We start from the raw sequence: 19,631 nt of genomic DNA on the forward strand, positions 1-19,631 counted from the left end.
ACAGAAAAAAAGCAGCTACGTGACACCAACCAAGGTGATCCTTGTGCAGCAGGGAACCTCTTGTGCAGCAGAGGCTCAAGAGGGGAAGCTTGAGAGGACACTTTCTCAGGCTCACTTTTTCAAGAGTGGTGTAAGAGGGGCTATCGTGGATTACGTGAAGTTGACTACAACATCTAGTCTTACCTGAATCATATCAAACCTCTTCTGCTTAATAAAACCAATGCTTCTCAGAGCTATTATTTCATTTGACTAAAATGTAAGTCACTCAGGAAACTTATTTAAGAACTAAATCAGATTAAGTATGGCTAATCCTTAATGGGAATAACAACAGGTTTTCAGAAAATACATGATAAGTAAGAATCATGATATCTCTTAAATCAAATATCAAAATGCATGTTTGTTTCACCACTTCCTAGAGAGAAGTCTTAGTATTTGTAGGAATTTGTTAGGAATATTTCTCAAAGTTAATATTTTTGAAACTAGTGCCAACCCAGGTGGAAAGAACAAAATATTCCTTTTTCAGGATGAGTTTGTGTCCTTTGTAGGGACACGGATGCAGCTGGAAACCATCATTCTCAGCAAACTATCGCAAGAACAGAAAACCAAACACCGCATGTTCTTACTCAGAGGTGGGAACTGAACAATGAGATCACTTGGACTCAGGAAGGGGAACATCACACACCGGGGCCTATTATGGGGAGGGGGGAAGGGGGATGGATTGCATTGGGAGTTATACCTGATGTAAATGACGAGTTGATGGGTGCTGACAAGTTAATGGGTGCAGCACACCAACATGGCACAAGTATACATATGTAACAAACCTGCACGTTATGCACATGTACCGTAGAACTTAAAGTATAAAAAAGAAAAAAAAATTCCTTTTTCACTATCTTTATTAAAGTAGTGCTGACTTGAACATGCAAATCATAGAAGTTACACCTTTTAAAGCATTTTCAAGGAAATTTATTTTTTAAAATTTCAACCTTGTAAACCCTTGAAAAGACTTGAAAATTTGTTTACAAAAGTACAAAGGAAGAAATAATGGCTCAGAAAGACTAATGAGCTATCCGTGCCAATCTACAGTAAATCCTAAGGTGTTAATTATCTGATTTCCAGGAGGCTTCTTACCCCGAGGTATGCTTGATTTTTGAATGACTATGCACTTCAAGTTTCTATTTTTGATTTGTACATTTCACATCATCTATTACGCTTTCCATTCTCTGAATTCCAACAATTTGTACCTGTGTTAGTGATGCTTACCTTATGCCTACATCACAATTATGGGTGTATTATTGTTGTATTTTTCCTCTCTGCTGTTCTGCGAATGTATTCAGGGCATGGAGCGCCTCTCACCTCACTTCTATATACAGCATCCAATAAAGTCTGCTAAATGAATGAGTATACAGCATTTAGAGAGTAAGCACGAATCTTACTACAAAGTCTGGTGTGCAAGAAACTGTTCATTTGCCTTTTTTCTGTAACTCGGCTTATTATCTGTTCTACCAGTTGGGAAGCTCTGCCTTCTTGGGGCTGCTTAAGCAGGGCTATAGTATGGTTCTGGGATTTAGTGCAGTGGCATAGTAATGAGGTCTGGGCTGCAGGCTGCCTTTGGTCTCTGAGTCACCATGCATGCTTTATCTTGACCAACATCAAATTCAGTTGTCACTTTCACTCCTCTACTTTTTGGATATCAGCAGCATTCCGCATCAGTAAATGCTCTCTCCTTCAATCACACCACTGCATTGGCTTCTACGATTCCAGTCTCTCCTGGTTTTCTTCCTTCCTCTCTGGCTACACTTGTTTTTTTTTTTCTTCCTTTTTGCTTATCCCTCTCTACCTAATCATTAAGAGTAACAGTTCCTAGAGATTTAATTGATCTACTCTATCCCTAGGCAATTTCAATCTCAATCAAAAATCACATTATGGGTCCAATGTTTTCTATGAGCTCCAAACATATAAGAACCTATGTAATATCTTCATTTCAACATCCTAAAGACAGCTCAAATTTAATATTGCCATAACCACACAGCTGTATGGATTAGTACTATAACCCATACAAATGGCACCAACATTAATGCAGTTGCATGGAATGTTACCTTCGCACTTGCAGTTGTATAGAATGACACCTCCACCTGCGCACATGTAGGAGTCATCAGGTTTTTCTTCCCTTACCCTCAATATTCGATCCAGCACCAGGCCCTGAAAATTTTACCTCCTGAGTTGTCCTTAGTCAATTTATCTCCTTCTCTATTCCCACCTCCCTAGGCTAAGCTACTTTTGATTGGAATCAGATCAATGGACTCCAGTGCCCTCCTATTCTGATTACTGTTCCCCTGTAATCAGATCTCATCTTAGCCTTCCACTTCCTGCCACTCCATCATTACAATTGTTCCTCAATGGCTTCTTGGCATTTCTGATAAAGATAGATATCTTTATAGGCCCGCATGCGGTCCTTCTCTTACTGTCCTACAGCACATTTCCCCCTTCACTGCCCTTGGCTCTCTGCACCCCACTCTACCTTGTTGACACCGTGTTTCCTCCTAGGATTTTTTCCTATTACTTGAAACACTCTCCAACCCCTCCCTTTCGCCTCACTGATGCCTCATGTCCTTCAAACCCCCTTAGGGAAGGCTTCCTCATCAGCCTCCAGAGCAGGTCAAAGCTCCCCACTTTATACTTTTCACAATGCCATGAACCTCTCCTCCTCAGCACTTAGTTCTATTGTAATCTCACTTTCATTTGTGAGACCATGAGATGAATGCTTCCACTAGAGTGTCAGCTCAGAGATGACAAGTTCCTGACTGTCTTTCTCGCCACTGACTCATCAGCCATTGGCATAATGCCTGACACTTGACAGATGCCCAGTAACTGTGTGCCGAATGAGCATTCTTTACAGAGTAAAACAGTATTCCTGAGAAAACTGGCAATGCTTTTATAAGCAAAAACACCAACGGCAGCTGTAAGAAGCAATAACAACACGGAAGACTCCGGTGTTTTCTAACTTTCATCTTGCAATGACAGCATGGCAGGAAAAGGGGAGGGGCGGGTCACACAAGCCAATAAGGTGTGGCCCATGTCTCACAGCTGTTTGCTAGCTTTAGAGACTGAGTACTGGAAAATGTAGACGGTGGCCAAAAAAGACTGCCTACATTCACATTACCCTACACCCATAGAGCAGTAATCCTGGGAAGAAAGGCCTGCTGTCCTCAGAGAAAGGGGAGCAACCATTAGCTTCCCGGGCCCTTGAAGTTCACTTTAGAATAATCATAACAATCAATAACAAAAACGTACTGGGTGCTGACTCTGTGTCAGGCACTGGACAATGAAACTTACATACATCATTGCATGTGGGTCACATGATTATACTGCAGGGTGGGTGTAACTGTCCCCAGAGCACAATACTGGGGTTCAAAGAAATAAGTAACTTTCCTAAGACTAAATAACTCGTATATGAAAGAACCGGGATTCAAGCTTAGGCCTGTCTATTTCCAAATCCATTCCATCTATGTATTCCCTGGTGCTGCTCCTGCTGCAGGAAGAAAGAAAGGAAGCTACAAGCAGCCAAAGCCCACCTGCTGTGGAGGAGGCCAGCGGCTAGTGAACAGTGTGGTCCACAGGCAGCCTTAACACCACTGGTCATCAGGGAGGACCAGAGCAAACAGAAGCAGCAATAGCAGCACAGAGAATGCCGATGAGGTATCAGCAGGACACGAGAAGCATGTGGGAAGGCTGGAGCCCAGAAGCGAAGGTGTCCACTGTGGGGCCCAGCCCTGCCCCAGTACCAGCGCCCCCAGGACCCTCCAGCAGGGAACAACAGTGGACCTAGTGGAAGTGAAGTCTGGTCCTGATGCTGGTGCACCTGAACCATACATGTTTTGTTTTATTTTCTACTATGGAATTATCTTGTAACTATAACTTCACAACACTGGTGGCCAGAGACACCCTTGGTAAATATACAGCAAAGTTGGAGCTGTGATGCTTTGAGAATAACAGATTTAGGAAAACATACACACATAAGTTACCAGATTTCTTCAAATAATCAACTCTTAGGGGCTTTAAGGGTTTTTCTGTTTGTTTGTTTGTTTGTTTTAAATTATTCATTACTTGACAAACAGGCTTAGGAATCAGAAATACATAACACTAAAGGTTGTCAAGGAATCGATATTTCCTGAGAGTGTGTTTATTTACAGAGTCTGAGAAAGAGACACGGTTCACATTGGGAAGAATTAGAAGGCAGGTGGAGAAATGCTTTTTGAGACCAATCAAGCCACGGGTCTTCAAAGGTTGCCAGAAGTTTTTAGAAAGGAGAGTGACACGATGGAAGCCACATCTCTAAAGATACTAGTGACAGCAGTCCCTAGGAAGTGACAGAAGGATAAAGAAAGTGGCACAGGGAAGCTGTAAGGAAGCTGAAGGCAGAAGAGCAGCTGTGAGGACAGAGGGTAGAGGAGGACACCTGAGGAAGTGGAAGGAGAGGCTGAGAGCCCCTGATAACCGAATATTGAGGCAGGAGTACACATTGATTCCATGTTCTCCTCCATAACTGAATGAAGAAATCATTCATTAATAGAATCATTCATTAATAGAAAACGTGTGAGGAGTCAGCTCATCTCCCTGAGGAGGATGGGGCAGTGGAGGCGCACCTAGAGAACCTCAGGATTGTTGCCCGACAGACATACACAGATGGAGCACAGGCACCCCTACATCTCTCTCCCATTTCTGTCCAACTTCCCCATGTCCTGACACTGGTTATCTGCAAATAAGTGCACATACACAAGAAATATGATAATATCCAAATTTTACACAAATATGCAGCTCCTTCATCTTTTGGACCACACATGCTAAACACTAAGCAAATAAGACAAATACATAAAAGTCTAAAAAAAGCAAATGTATAGATGTAGAAGCACACCAGAGGTTACCTATGATGGAGAGGGGGTGGGGAATAACTGCAAATGGGCATGAGGGAACATTTTGGGGTGACAGAAATGTTCTAAAACTGGATTGTGTTGGTGGCTACAGAACGCTATACATTTGCTACAAACTACTGAACTGTACACACTTACAATGGGTGAACTTTAATGATATGTCAGTTTTCCCTCAGTAAAACCGTTTTTTTTGTTTGTTTGTTTGTTTTTAATCGGTAAGAGCTATGGGGAAAAAAAATACAGGTTAAGATGAATTGAGAGTGAAGGGGTTGTTGCAATTTTAAGCACAGTGATCACAGTGGGCTTCATTAAGAAAGTGACATTTGAGCAAAGACCTGAAGGAGGTAAGACAGTGCGCCTGCGGGTAGGCAGGTGGCAGGGCATTCCAGGTCGAGGGTATTACCACCTGTGAGACACCAGTTCTAAGGCAGGAATGGGCAAGGCAATGGGAGATAAGAGGGGGTAGATGGTATACAGGGTCTGGTTCTTGGGATGGAAGCTGCTGCAGTTTTGGGCAAAGAAATATAGCCTCATTCAGGTTTTAAAATAAAAACTTTGGCTGCTGTGTTGAGAACAGTCTATAGGAGGCAAAGAAGACCTTCTGGGGATCTGCTGCAATGATTTAAACAACAGGTAATGTTGACTGGGACGAGAATGGTAGTGGGAAGTGGTGACATATGGTCAGATTCTGGGTATACTTTGAAGGTAGAGCCAACAGAATTTCCTGACTGTTTGGATGTAAGTTGTGAGAGAAAGACGCTAAGGATGTTTCCAAGGTTTGGGTGCTGAACAACCAAAAATGAGAAGGCTCTGAATGAGGTAGGCTTGAAGGAAAAATAATTGTAAAGCATGTATAGGGAACTATGCTACTAAGTTCTATGTGCCAAATCATTTCACATTCTTTGGGTGACTTTTTTAAAGGCTTCCTTCACTATAAGGTAGGTTTCCTTCCAATACATTGATTAGTTAAGATACTTTAGAGAAATGAATGGTCATGCAAATGTAGACATGTCTATTTAAAATCCTGATTCTTAGCATTCTTTATCCTTAGTCATTGGATTGCAGAATATCTCATTTCTTAAATTATTTCTTAATTATATTCCTAGTGACATTAGACTTAGCCTGCCTATAAAGGTCCTACTGCTGGCCCCAGCCAACCAACAAAAAGTACAGTGACACCAAAGGCAGTCAGTCACTCCTGAGTGATTCTCTTAAAGGGACAGGCTGAGCTGAGAAAAGGCCCTATCAATGTTGGGATATAGTAATAAAATCCACGTCCTATCTCAGAGCAAATTCAAGAAGCACCACATAGAAGGACCAAAATTCAAGGCCAGTCTATCTTGAGATTTATTTCTCCTTAGGAGAAACTGTGAAGAGATGGAGTAGGAAAAGGTCATATCCTTGTATAGAGATTTAAATAAATATGTACTGTCATTTCCTGACATAAAATAGAGTTTTTCTTTCTTTGAATTCTACATTTACATAGATTCAGTTCCTTCGTATTTATTCTGCACATTTGGTCACTGGACTTCTCTATGCAGTCATTATCATTAATATACAAGTTAGAAATACACATTAGACTCAGCAGCTGTGCCCAAGGCTATTACTCCCTATAATTTGGCACAGATGGCCAAAGAGATGATTTTGGCAGGATGGTCCAATACTAACCACCCAATGAGGCTGCAACTTCAAAATCAATTGATGATAGACGTGGTTTCACAGTTAATGTTCCCTCTTTCCTCCTGGACCCCTCCTCTTTTCCTTGACAAAAAAGGCAGAAGAGTCCAACCAAAATCTAATTTGCCAAAGTTCCACAGACAGCATTTACCTTACTTTATAGGGGTGAAAAGGTAACTTGATAAAACAATTCTAGTCCTGAAATGGTCATTCTTCAGGTCAAAAGACTTTTTCTTCAAGTCAAAAATATTATTAAGCATTAAAAAGTTTCCTGCAATAGGAATTAAGCAGGCTTGTACCTAACTTAGTATCAGAAAACCATCACAATAGTCAATAATAATTAAATTGCCACAGACAGGTAAACCTAAGTATGAGGTCTGCCTTTCTCTCAGCTAGTCACACACCACAAAATGAATTCTCTTAAAATTACAATTAAGTACAGCCAATCATGCATAACCTTGATCATTTTTGTAGATGTCGGCAATTCATTTATGCCTTTCAAGTTGTCTAATGGCAAGGTTTTTTTTCTTCTTCTCTGTATCCTGGTGCTTAACAATTGCATATCTCCTCAAAATACCTAATATTCAAAAGCACATTTTGAGCCTTCCCAAAAATAAAGAGCAAGCTACAATTTGAAACTGTAGCCTCTCTGCTCCTCAAATCCTGCTGTATCCATACTATCCTACAGCAGTTCACTACCAACCTGTTAATCAATGACTCATTAGATTTCATCCACAGTGGAAATGGCATTCTCCAGTTGGCTTACATAATGCCATGTAATCACTATCAATGCTCTAAATCTAAAAAGATATAAAATAAAAACACACCTAGTTTTATCTTACGCAGAAATGTATGTTATTAATCAACCGAAGTGCCATATGGACAACTATGAGGATATTAGCTGCTCTCTGCAGCAATCTGCCTAATTAGTTGTACACAGATTTTAGTAGAAAATGATAACTTCCGTTTTGGTAGTAAAGATGTTAATCACACATCAAGACTTCTACCCAGACAGGGCACCTGGTTGGTAGAGAATTGTCTGTGTTGTTTAAATGTCCACTGAGTATCTGGAGAGCAGTGACCTCAGAACTGATTTAACCTGCTATTTTTTGTTGTTGTTAAGTGTGAATGACAAGAAAGCTGAGGCCCAGATCCAGATGGTCTGGCTGGTCCTTGGAAGGTGGGAATAAGAAGCAGAGTGTGAGCAGTTCACTGCACTCTAGACCACATCTCCCAAAGTAGACCTGTCACCATAATCAGTCAACGGGAGTTTCTTAATACACAAATGTCTCAGTACTAATGCAGATTCTCACACAGTAAGTATAGAAGATCCAGTAATCTACATTTCTGAAAAAATCTCAGGTCATTCTGAGGACCAGCCTGGTTGCAAACCTCTAGAGTGCACATATTTGCAGGACAGTGGTAAATATATGATTTTCTGATGCAAAGTCCTACAATGCCCAAACAAAACCAATACCAGAGCGCTCTTAATACAAATAAAGTACTTAACGTATCTAATTTTATCTCATGGATGACAATGTGAGAAAAGTGAGATTCTTTGTGTTATCCCAATTTATACAGAAGGAGACTTAGGCACAGAGTTCTGAAGTCAAGGTAACTCCCTACAGAGTGAAAACTCAAGGAAACTGATTCCGCCTGCCTTTGCTCTCCCAATCCACTTACTGTGTCGACCCCTAGCCTAACCGTAATCCACAGAAACAGTAAGAGTGAGACATTTTCAATACTGATGTGTGACTTGAGCCACCATAAGTGAGTGCCGCCTAAAGAAAAGGCCTTATTAACCCTGGCACTGTTCTTAGGAGGCCTCAAAACTGGACAAAGAGGGACATGTGGCTGGTTCCTGGGAGATGACCCTCTGTCCCAGCTGAGATAATGGTGGGCACTACAGCACCACATAGAAAGACTCTCTCCTGAAACTGTCAATATGCTTCCATCCCTGAGCTCAACCGTGGAGCTCCAGATACAAAGGGGAGATGCATTACATCTAAGAACTAAGGGAATTCTTGAGAGTAATGATAACCTGTGTTTCTTAAATATCTTGGTCAACAGTTGGCCACTGATGTGAAGGGCTCACTTAATGCTGAGAGGCAAGAAGTCCTCTTTCCAAACTTGCCTTGTCCCTGCATCCAACAAAGGAGTCATACACCAATAGCTGCTGACTGAGGCACTCCAAGTTTCCACATGAACAAAGAATGGATGGCAACAGAATTCTGAAGCAATCACAGGATATAAATTTCCTGAAAGAGGTCAAAGTAGAGGAAGCAGAATTCCAAGAATACAATGCCCAAAAGGAAAAATTCAGTAATCAAGGCACATGTTTTGAGGGGTATGGGAATTTCATCCCTCATTAGGTCCAGGAGTAAAATATGTCATTATTTTCAAAGGCTTTATGTAGGGGTGATGCTCCTGCACAGATAAACCATGTAACTAATTCCTGCTGTCCTAATTCCACACTAGTGAAATCCTTAACCACTAAACCCTTAGCCACTAGGAAAATAATGTGCTGCCCAAAGAATTCCACCCACATCTGCAAACCCCTTGGCAGTTACATATACAGAATATATTAATATTCGATGTTAAAGCAATTAACAAAATGTAATGACAATAATTAATTGCAGGCTTCTGATGGGTTACATTGATAAAAACAGCATGAAACACAGAAATCAAAAATTGGCAACTTGGTAAGGTACAGTGGCTCAGATCTATAATTCCAGCACTTTGGAAGGCCAAGGTGGAAGAATTGCTTGAGCCCAGGAGTTCGAAACCAGCCAGGGAAACATAGTGAGACACCCATCTCTACAAAAAAAATTTTTTAAAATGAGCTGGGTGTGGTGATACACACCTACAGTCCCAACTACAAGGGAGACTGAAGTGGTAGGATCGCTTGAGCCCAGAAGATTAAGGCTGCAATGAGCTGTGACGATACCACTGCACTCCAGCCTGAGTGACAGAGCGAGAATCTGTCTCAAAAAAAAGGAAAAAAAAAATGACAACTTTGTGAAACAGTACAAGGTGAGAGAAGGAAAACATCAGAAAACCCTATAGCTGACACTAAGATTCACAAATCTTAGGGATTTCAGAAAAAAAGTCAAGTTAAATGCTGTATAGAAAGGCCTAAGGGCTGTGCATGAGTTTCTTAAATGACTTTTGCTCTATTAGGAGGTCCCATCTGTAGGTGATCTGGAATACCTCCAAGAAATGATAAATGGCTTTGGCCTAAAGCTAAAGAAGATAAGCTACGGCAAAATTAAATCAGATTGTAGGTAATTAATGTTTTCGTGGAAGAAAAAACAAAACATTGATTTCATATTTCTTTAGGCTTTGAAGTCTTAAAAAAAAAAAAAAAAAAAACCCAGTCAGTTCTATCAGCTCAAGGACATCAAGCTAGGAAAGACTAATGAAGCTTTACGCAGCCAAAGGGGCATCTGATTACATCTACACCACTGCCTATCACAAAAACAACATTTTGTTTAAAAAGAAAGTCTCCTTTCAGAAAATGTCAAGCAGAGTAGATGACGAAGCACGTGAATGAGAGACTCTATCAAAATAAATCTCCTCCACTCAGATATCTATATCAATTATAAACCTAAATTTCCAAAATAATAACCATAACTATTGCTTGGGGAGTGGTTTAGAATAAACCGGTATCTTCACATTTAGAGTAGCCTTTCTTTTCGTAATGATTTTGTAACTGTGCTGGTCTGCGAATGTGATGCAGACACAAGACCTGGCACTGATGTCATCTCGGCTACCATATTTTTCAGCTGAGAATCTACACCTGACTATAATCAATCTCCATTACAAAACATTTTTTACCATATTCTTTTCTGGAGCCATAAAGAAATGAGTAAAGGATTTTCTGTCTTTAACAATCACAAAACTTGTCTTTCTTATTTGAGGCATCTCAAGTAATGTTACCAACTAGTAAAAATGCATCTGAATTATGAAATTGCACTATATCTTTATAAATACTGAAATATATAAATATATGCATACATGCATACCAGGTATAAGCAGAGCATATTTAGCACAAGAAAAAGTATTTTATTTAAGGACGTGCTTTATAATCCATTGTATGATGAAAACAGAGTTTAGCGTGGTCTATGGGATCCTACAATATACTGCTCAGGCTAACTTCCTACAAGTGTGGTAGGCTGCTAGCAGTTCCTTCTGCTGTCTAGGTTCTCCCTAAGCCCATGGGCTGGGGGTGACTTTGAAAAGAGTCAAGTCATACTAATCTCATGTGCACTCCTGGGTCATCTGAAACCCACATGATATTTCAACACAGAAGAAGGAGTTGCTGGTGGGAACAGGGAATGAGTGAGGTCGTGGTGCAGAGAAAAAGAAAAAAATAGATTTAACTAGAAAGTATTCTGTTTGGGAAGATTTTAATCGTATCTGACTTGAAATTTGAGGAGTGTTTTTTTTTTTTTTTTTAATCCTGGTGAGCTTTTGACCTTTCCATAAAATTTACATAATTCAGCATGAAGGGAAACTTCTAGTTGTCAAGAAAGATGTGGGCTTTAGAAATTGACCTTACAGAAAGGCTAAGAGGTCTGTACCCGCCAGGTACTTGATGCTGCCACTATTAATTCTATAGAGAACACAAGGGGCAGCTCTATGCTTTTTGCAGATGTGGACCCCTGAAGAGATCCTATGATAGACCCCAGAGAGCTGCCTGGGTAGGAGGAAACTGACTGACCCTTCCTCCTTTTCCTTGTGACCAGGCTGATGCTCCAGGAGCTGCATAAAAGAGGGAAGAGTGGCTTGTCAGAGAGAAAAGACATCATTGAGTCCAAGCTATGCATCCCTCTCCCTGGGAGAGCCCATGTAAGCAGCATACTGCATCACTAAAAGCTCCATAGCATAACTAGGGTAGCTCCACTCCAAGGTCTGCACACCAGATTAAGACATTTTACATGGCTCAGGAAATTTAAATGAATTCCACCATCATTTTGAGGAAGGCAAAGGAGTGGTGAAAGGAGAGGCAAAGGGAAGGAATTAATAAGTACTGAGATTTTATTATACACCAACATTGTACTAGATGTTTCTATGCATATCTTATTTAATCTTAAAACAACTCCATAATCTAGGTAACAGAATTCCCATTTTACAGATGAGGAAAATGAGAGCTAGAGGGGATATGTAACTGCACTGTGAGTCACAGAACCAAGAAGTATCAGATTTAGTATTCAAATCCAGGCTCCAAGGCTCAGGTTCTTCTGGTTGTGCCATGCTACCTTGCACTTTCAATTGTAGAACTAAAAATCATAAATAATAAGGTTTCTAAGTAATGATTTTAAGTGAGGTATCAGAATTTGTGTCATAAAAAATTGCAAAATGCCTCCTCCACTGCTCTATTGTCTGTGCCATTAGCATCAAATATGTTCTCACTGAAGCAATCAGCTAGATGGGACTTCTTTTTCCATCAATATCTTGTATAACAAACTGGTTGTATCATCTGGGTGGGGAAGGGAGGGGGTAGCCCTGCTTCTAAGTAACTGGAACTGGCTCATCTGGCATGGAAAGCAGAATACATTATGCCTCAAATAAACATGTAGGAAAATGTTGTCAAGAGTCCATGAGAACTGCCAAAGACATTTCTTCTTCACTTAAAAATTATCTTATCAGGTTGGTGACTTCAACCTTGCAAGGGAAGAAGCTATTTTAGACAAATTTATAGCTTTCAATGCTTTTTGCCATATGTGGAACTAATCTGACTCCAAGTCAAGTCTGCAAAACTTTTTTTCTACATAGTTCGTTTAAAAATCTCACCAAAACTTATAGTGCCATATGTCAAAATCAAGTTAAATTAAATACATTAATGCATTGCAATGTGCATATGAAATAGGGAAAGAACAAAAGAAATATGAAGAAAGTTGAGCACTTCACATTGCTCAGCTCCTCTTAGGTAAAGATCTTGACAAGAAGGGCCTGGGAATGAAGGTTCTGATTAGAAATGCCAGGAAAAAGGTGAACAAAATGAATTCCATTTACTAATTCCCAACAAGACAGAAAGTAAAATGTTCTAGGATAAAGTCTTAAGTTCTACTCTACAAATTGGAAAACAATTCTGAAATAATAAGCAGTCATATAAGCAGAGAAGGGAAGTAAGACACTGCCTGACACAGAGACATAGCCACATCTATTTCTGCTGTCACCAAAAAGCCCCTTGTTTATTAAGAAAGATGGGCTCCTTACAGTATCATTTTTTCATAATATTTTCCATTACTTGCCAAATGTATCTGTGAAGAGCAAATCATCATATTGGCTTATATTGTACTTGATAGCAATTAAAATCCCTCCAACTTTAAAGTAAATTTCTATCATGACAAATATCCCCAGTGCTAGACTCTAGCTATGTCGCCTTCGATTTTATTTCATCCTGTTACCTTGTGCTGAACATTCTAACAGGTAGCTCTCCCACCCAGTCACCAAAGATCTAGTACTTAAATGCAAGTCTCGCTCCCACTTGCTTGTCACATTTCTTTCATATCTATACTGATGTAATAAAAACATTGACCCAACCAGGATCAAGATTATAGTACATTTATCTGTCACCAAAGCCTTCTGTCTGCATTTGAGTATAGCTTTTCAAATGGTTAACATACACCCCACATTTTTCCTTTACTTGTCCCAAACATACGAGACTTCATCAAAAGTATATGCAACCTTAAAATCTGTATCTGTAAGAGCTTCCTTAGCCTCCAAGTCTATGACTCTACTAGAAAAAAATAAGATTACATCTTTTATCATCTAATTTGCCAGAATCTTTTCCCATTATTGAAAATCCATATATTTATCTACTCCAAATGAATTTATATAAAATATGTGTATGCTTTTTCTATAGAAAAGTGATATCATGAGAAGAAATTATGTACCAGCCACCGAACATTAAAAATATAGACACGTCATCATGGTTTATGGGTATTTATCACGTGCCAGTCTCTGTATAGAGAATATAATATTGGTTTGTCCCTTGCCTTTATGTTCAGTCTTTTAGAAGAATCAGTACTACATTCTCCAGATTCTCCTCTATGGCTACAACTCTTCTCCTAGTCTCCTTCCCGAATTTGTCTTCCTCCATCCCCTCCCACCCATCCGCAGTTGCATCTTCTGCTGCACTCCGTCTTCGAGACCATAGTTCTTCCAAAGCTTTCATCACCCGCTCAGCTACAATAAGCTCATCAATATCAGGTATCACTAGCATCATCCTCTTAACCCACATTTCCAACAGACTGTCTGGTGGAGACTCCCATCTTTCAACAGCTATAAGGATTTTCATTTAATATAATCACACCCAGCCGTCAAGTTCCATCACTAATCCCCCTGCTACATAGGGACTGACCTGATCTCCACAATCAGAACACTTAAAAATTTTTCCCTGTGTCTGAGCTTCTACGGAATCTTATATTTCCATTGTAACATTTAACACATAACTCCCTCAAAATCACAATTATGTACATGTCTATAACCTGCATTAGATAACAGTTGAGAAGAAGGAATGTGAAGAGAGAAGAGCAGCTGAGGTTGCAAGATTTCTTTCATTGGTCCAATTGGACTTCGCAGTGTTAGATTCTCCATCTGTAAAATGGAAATAAGATGCCCAGTTTATAGAGTCACTGTGAAGCCAATATGGAAGTAGCTTGCTCACAGAAGAGCTCGAAAAGTGGACGCTGCCAGGAGCAGTGTGTTTGCTCTGAATCCTTGAGGGCAGAGACGGTATCTCCACAGCACTCAGCCAGGACTTTGTTAGAACATTACTAACACACACCTGCATAGCTCCTTACTAGGGGTGCAACATATTTCCACGAAAGGAAAACTGAAATGGCTTTATTTACTGTTAAGGCATCTTTCCAGAGGGGGATTTTAGAAGTCACTGTTCAAATATTTTGGCTTTTCCTTTTAACTATACCCTCTCTGGATCCACCAAAGAGACAATGTAAATAAAATGACACTCCTTTCTGACTACTTACCTACTTCAGTGAAGTCCACTAGCATCTCTGTAGCTCTAGGAGAAACGGGAGAAAATGGCAGCTTCTTAAAATGTATTTACCTCACTACAAGATAGTTATTTAAGGAGTAAACATTTTATATACCAGCGTGCTGGGATTTAATGTCTCTGAGTTCCCACTTATGTTTTTGCTCCTTTGGCATCTTGCAGTATTCAGTGGTGGGTTTTAACTAATTATGTAACACTTTAATCAGACGTTTTCATTAAAGGCTCAGGATGCTCCATTTGCTGACCAATCCTACGTCTTCCTATAACAAGCACTCAACTTTTTTTACGGCAAGAAAAAAAACATTAAGCCAGGAACATAAGTTCTAAACTATAAATGCTTTTGTTTCACCAGATGCAAAAATTCCTATTTTGGAGCACTTCATGCTCTTTTATTTTCTGAGATATAAGAGAGAGATCTAGGAAACCTCAAAAAATTTTTGAACCAGTTTATTGAAGAACAAAGGTAGAGCATTTATTAGACTTTAATATTGAAATAAAAAACTGATCATTCGCAGTGATGGATGTATTTGTTCACATCAGTATTTTGTTAGAGAATAAAAACTTAAAATTGAGTGAGACCTCAGTAGTTATGGGTTGCTAACTAGCAGGCCACAGGCCAGATACGACCCAGATACATTTTTTAACGTGGTCCTTACAGTTTTTAAAATTAAGGATACCTCATATAAAAAATCTAGACGCTTCTGTTTTCCTTAAAAACCTGTCATGTTTTAGAGCCTGGACAATAACAATCAGCTACAGTGGAGTGGGAGCTGCCTCCTTTACAGTGGTTTGCAAGTTCCAGAGGCCACAGTTCACGCTCCACTCCCTACCCTCTCTCTCACGTGTCTTCTCTAGGCCTGCCCCACTCCTTTACATCACGTGCCAGATCCCTGCACACATCTGAAACGCACACACAACTTTTTTTAAGGGCAAGGAGACTGGATCTAGAAAGGGCTTCCCTATTCACTAGCTGTGACCTTCAGCAAGGTTTGAGTCTTGGGTTCCTCAGCTTTAAATGGAAGGTAATTTATTGGCCTCAAAGGGTTGTTGTGAGGATTAAAAAAAGAAGTATATGAGAAGTGCTTTTTACACTGTAATGTAAAATGTTTGTCGTCATCATTCACCTCCCAAAGCTCTGTGAGTTGCATAAATCCCCTCTATCTACCTCAGTCATTATTTGGCTTACTTGCTCCTCACATTATTTATTACACTTTCTATGACAGAGTTTAAAATCTAAATTAGAAGAATTTGACTTATTTTCTTGTGTCATTTAACAAGAAGTAGAAAAGATGAACAAAGATCCAAGGAAAACAAAATGAATTCTTGAATACCAGTGGATCTTTACTGGGCCATTTGTTTGTGAGGGAGGCATGAAATTCGTGCAAAATGTAATTACTGGATTGCTGATGCCTTCAAGTACTGTGTTACAAGTTCACCCAATAGACACCTGAGGCCTCAAAACAAAACAAAACTGGTAGCCCAGGTATTAGGGGCTTCTGTGAAAGAGAAGCACTGACCTCTTCCATGGGCCTATCAGTGTTCTAGTAGAGGACCCAGTCCCATCAGAAAAAAACACAAAACAAAAACAACTGCACTTTCATATAAGCTCTAGTAAGCCATGGCACATATTTTATATCTATCTCTGTACATGTATAGAGATAAGACAGATCTTAAAAAAAATCAATAAGAGATTTTACAGAAAATAGAATCTTCTCAGAAATGAGCAGAGGTGCAGAAAACTGCGCTTCAATACTGATGCAGGGGATATGAAAATGCTAGCAAAGATGTATGTCATGAATGCTACCTTCTTACGTTACAAATTCACAAACATGTATTCCTGTTCTGCTTAATTCACAACAGAAGCTCAACCTTGTGTGGGGAACCACAATTAAAACATCTGCTTTTAACTTAAAATAATCACGACTAAGTGAATTGCAAAATAAAACTGGAAATAGAGGGGAAGAAGGGATCTAAACCGGAGTCAGCTTTCTTTATAAGATCACCAAAATGGGAGTAAATTATGATTCAAGACACAATCCGTTGAAAAATTCATCTGACGAATCCTTTTTAAAGCATATCATATAGTGCAATTACGGCTTTTCTTGAAGTTGAATGAAACCTCCACCTGAATACAGATTAACGAATGCCAAATTACCACAAGGTCCTCAGTATATATTTTATTTTAAATATCAAAATAAATAACAGCATCATTTAAGAAACCAGTTCTTTCAATAGATGTCCCAGGGCTGATGTTTAAGCAAGTCTCCTTGGCAACCAAGGAGCACAGTACATATTGGGCTGGGGGGGGGGGGGGGGCGGGGGAAGGGAAGAAGTGGGGAGCGACTCCAGGGCTGGCAGCATAAGTAATCTGAGTAGTGGCTGCTCCCGTTAGACGACACCGGCAGAGGCTGCATGGGCTGCAAGCCCCTGAAATGTCAACTCCGGGTCTGCCCCCACTGGCGCACCAGCAGCCTCCCACCCTCTTCCTCGGGTCTGCAGAACAGGTTACAAGGAGAGAGACTGGCTTACCCGATGGGGTGAGCGGTCTGCTGGGTTAGGTGCCCGAGACGGCAGCGCAGGCACCGGCCTCTCCTTGATGCACAATGGCTCTGCTTCGCCCCACGATGCTGAGGTTAAGAGAACCCGCAGTAGCTTCGCTCTGCTGGTTCGGGGATGCAGTAGTGAAGACGAGCGTCCTACAGTGTTTGTGTGTGCAAAAGTGTGTGTGTGTGTGCCTGCGTGCATATGTGTGCGCGCGAGTGCCTGCGCGCTCCCGGACTGTCGCGCGGGGAAACTGCTCCCTAGTAAATAAAAAGCCCTAGCCAGCACTGCAGGTGGCACGTCCCGCTAGCTCCGCCCCAGGCGGTCGCGTCAGACTGGAGACGCACCTTGGCACCCCCGGGGCGGGTTCAGACGCCACAGGGCTCCGCCTCCTCCCGCCTTCAGCTAGCCCGCGCGCTCGCTTCCCCTCCCCCTTCCCTGCGATCCCGCGCATATCCCTTCCCTGCCCGGCGCGCAACGCCGCCGCCAGCCGCAAGCAAGCTCGCTCCCCCGCCGCCCCCCGCCCCCGCCGTCGGCGAGCAGCCAGCGCGCTTTCGCTGGTCCCGGAAGTCCCCTCCTCCACGCCGCCTTCCTCCTCGCTCTCCAGCACCTGCGCCGCCGGCCCGTGGGTCACATGCGCAGTCTGTAGCCACCACTGAGGCGACTGAGACCCGGAACCCAGCCTGCTTGCCCCCAGACTGTCTTCCCAGGGCTGGCGGGCAACTTGAGCGAACAGATGCCGTGGCCCTAAGTCGGTGTGCCAGGGAGTCCTTCCTCTGCTAACTTGTGAAGTTCAAGTTGCCTCTAGTCCTAGCGGCCCTACAGTAGCCCTCCTCAGGATAATACACTCTATGGTACTGACCAGAACAAATTCACAGTAACTTTGAGAAATGACGGGGGACCAACCCCCTAGAGGTGGATGAAATTCCCAAGCCTAAGAAATGAGAAAGGGTATGATTACTGTGGTTACTGCTAATTCAGCAATAAAACTGCAAACAGACAACCACCACAGAACCATACCTTTTTTTTTTTTTTTTTTTTTTTGAGACGGAGTCTCGCTCTGTTGCCTGGGCTGGAGTGCAGTGGCCGGATCTCAGCTCACTGCAAGCTCCGCCGCCCGGGTTCACGCCATTCTCCTGCCTCAGCCTCCCGAGTAGCTGGGACTACAGGCGCCCGCCACCTCGCCCGGCTAGTTTTTTGTATTTTTTAGTAGAGACGGGGTTTCACCGTGTTAGCCACGATGGTCTCGATCTCCTGACCTCGTGATCCGCCCATCTCGGCCTCCCAAAGTGCTGGGATTACAGGCTTGAGCCACCGCGCCCGGCAGAAGCATACCATTAAATTCCAGGGCCTGGCACACTCTAGTGCCACTTGCGAGTCATTCAGGTCACTCCTGTGTAAAACATGCTGAGAAACTCACACTGAAGCAAAATGGGTAATTTTAATAGGTAAATATTTCAGCATTGAATTGAAAACCTCAGTCCAACGTGGAGGTAAGACACCGGAAGCAGGAAGAATGTAACTAAATTGGAGTAAACGGTATTTTGTAGAAGTTCAGGATTTAACTTACTGCAGAGATAGTATGTTAATCCTATTTCTTGCAGGTTTATGTTGTGCCACAGAGTTGGGCTAGGAACACTGCCCTGATCTAGTTTGAGGTGTCCTTAATGTTCTCAAATCAGTGGTTCAGCGATTATTTTCTACTTCTAGATCCACAAGATTTGGGGGTTTTTTCGTTTGCTCCCTCTGGGGGTTATCTGTCTGGCTTCTAGTGCTTCATTTTCATGGTTCTGATATTTGGACCTTAGGATGTTGGGTACCTACTTCTCTAGCAGTGCTGGACACAGCATAGATACAGAGGAAAGAATGACAAACAACTGACTACAAACATTAGGTGCAGTGTCATCCTAACAATTTTTCATAAGCAACTTGAAAGTTTTGATTGTGTTGTCTTCTATCAGAAAATCAAATATGAAAGCATCTTTGAACCAAAATTATTGACGGTGACGGGTATCAATAAATAAAACACTCCTTTAAGATTCCCAAGGTGTTTGTCACTAAAGTGAGAATACTTAAAATTTTAAGCCCATCTATGTTGATTGGGTTATCTGTCTGTCTAGAATAAATAGAAGCTATTTAGTATAATTAAATAGAGCAAAGACTATAATTGCATTTACACAGGAAAAGAATATTTACACCACCAACTCACCATCTGTGTGACTGTAGAAGAATATCTTACTGCCCAAGCTGGGTGTGTCATGGTGTCTCCTGGCCCTAGCACAATGTCTGCCACATAGTATCAGCTCACTAAATATTGTTCATTGACACATGGAGTTGAGGTTTGAATGTCAAATGCCTAGTAAAACGTCTAGTTCAGAGAGGGCAAGCTTTTCCTAAATGGTTCCTTAGTATTGATTTAAAGTTTATGTTTTGTCTTAAGTCTTTTATTTCTCTAAAATAAG

The 19,631-nt window shown here is 41.3% G+C and overlaps 1 protein-coding gene across 5 annotated transcripts in view; it reads right to left on the bottom strand.

The window, feature by feature from the left end:
- KLHL32 (kelch like family member 32) overlaps positions 1 to 17,506 on the bottom strand; it is a 209,815-nt gene extending 192,309 nt beyond the window's left edge. For 4 of the 5 annotated variants that reach the window (XR_013416044.1, XM_028846772.2, XM_028846771.2 and 1 more), the window contains exon 1: positions 17,158 to 17,506. The gene's annotated coding sequence lies outside the window, so the exon portion shown is untranslated. 5 annotated transcript variants of the gene reach the window in all.
- Between the last annotated feature and the right edge of the window lie 2,125 nt (positions 17,507 to 19,631).

Source organism: Macaca mulatta, chromosome 4 (genome assembly GCF_049350105.2).
Source record: "Macaca mulatta isolate MMU2019108-1 chromosome 4, T2T-MMU8v2.0, whole genome shotgun sequence".
NCBI classification, from domain to species: Eukaryota; Metazoa; Chordata; class Mammalia; order Primates; family Cercopithecidae; genus Macaca; species Macaca mulatta.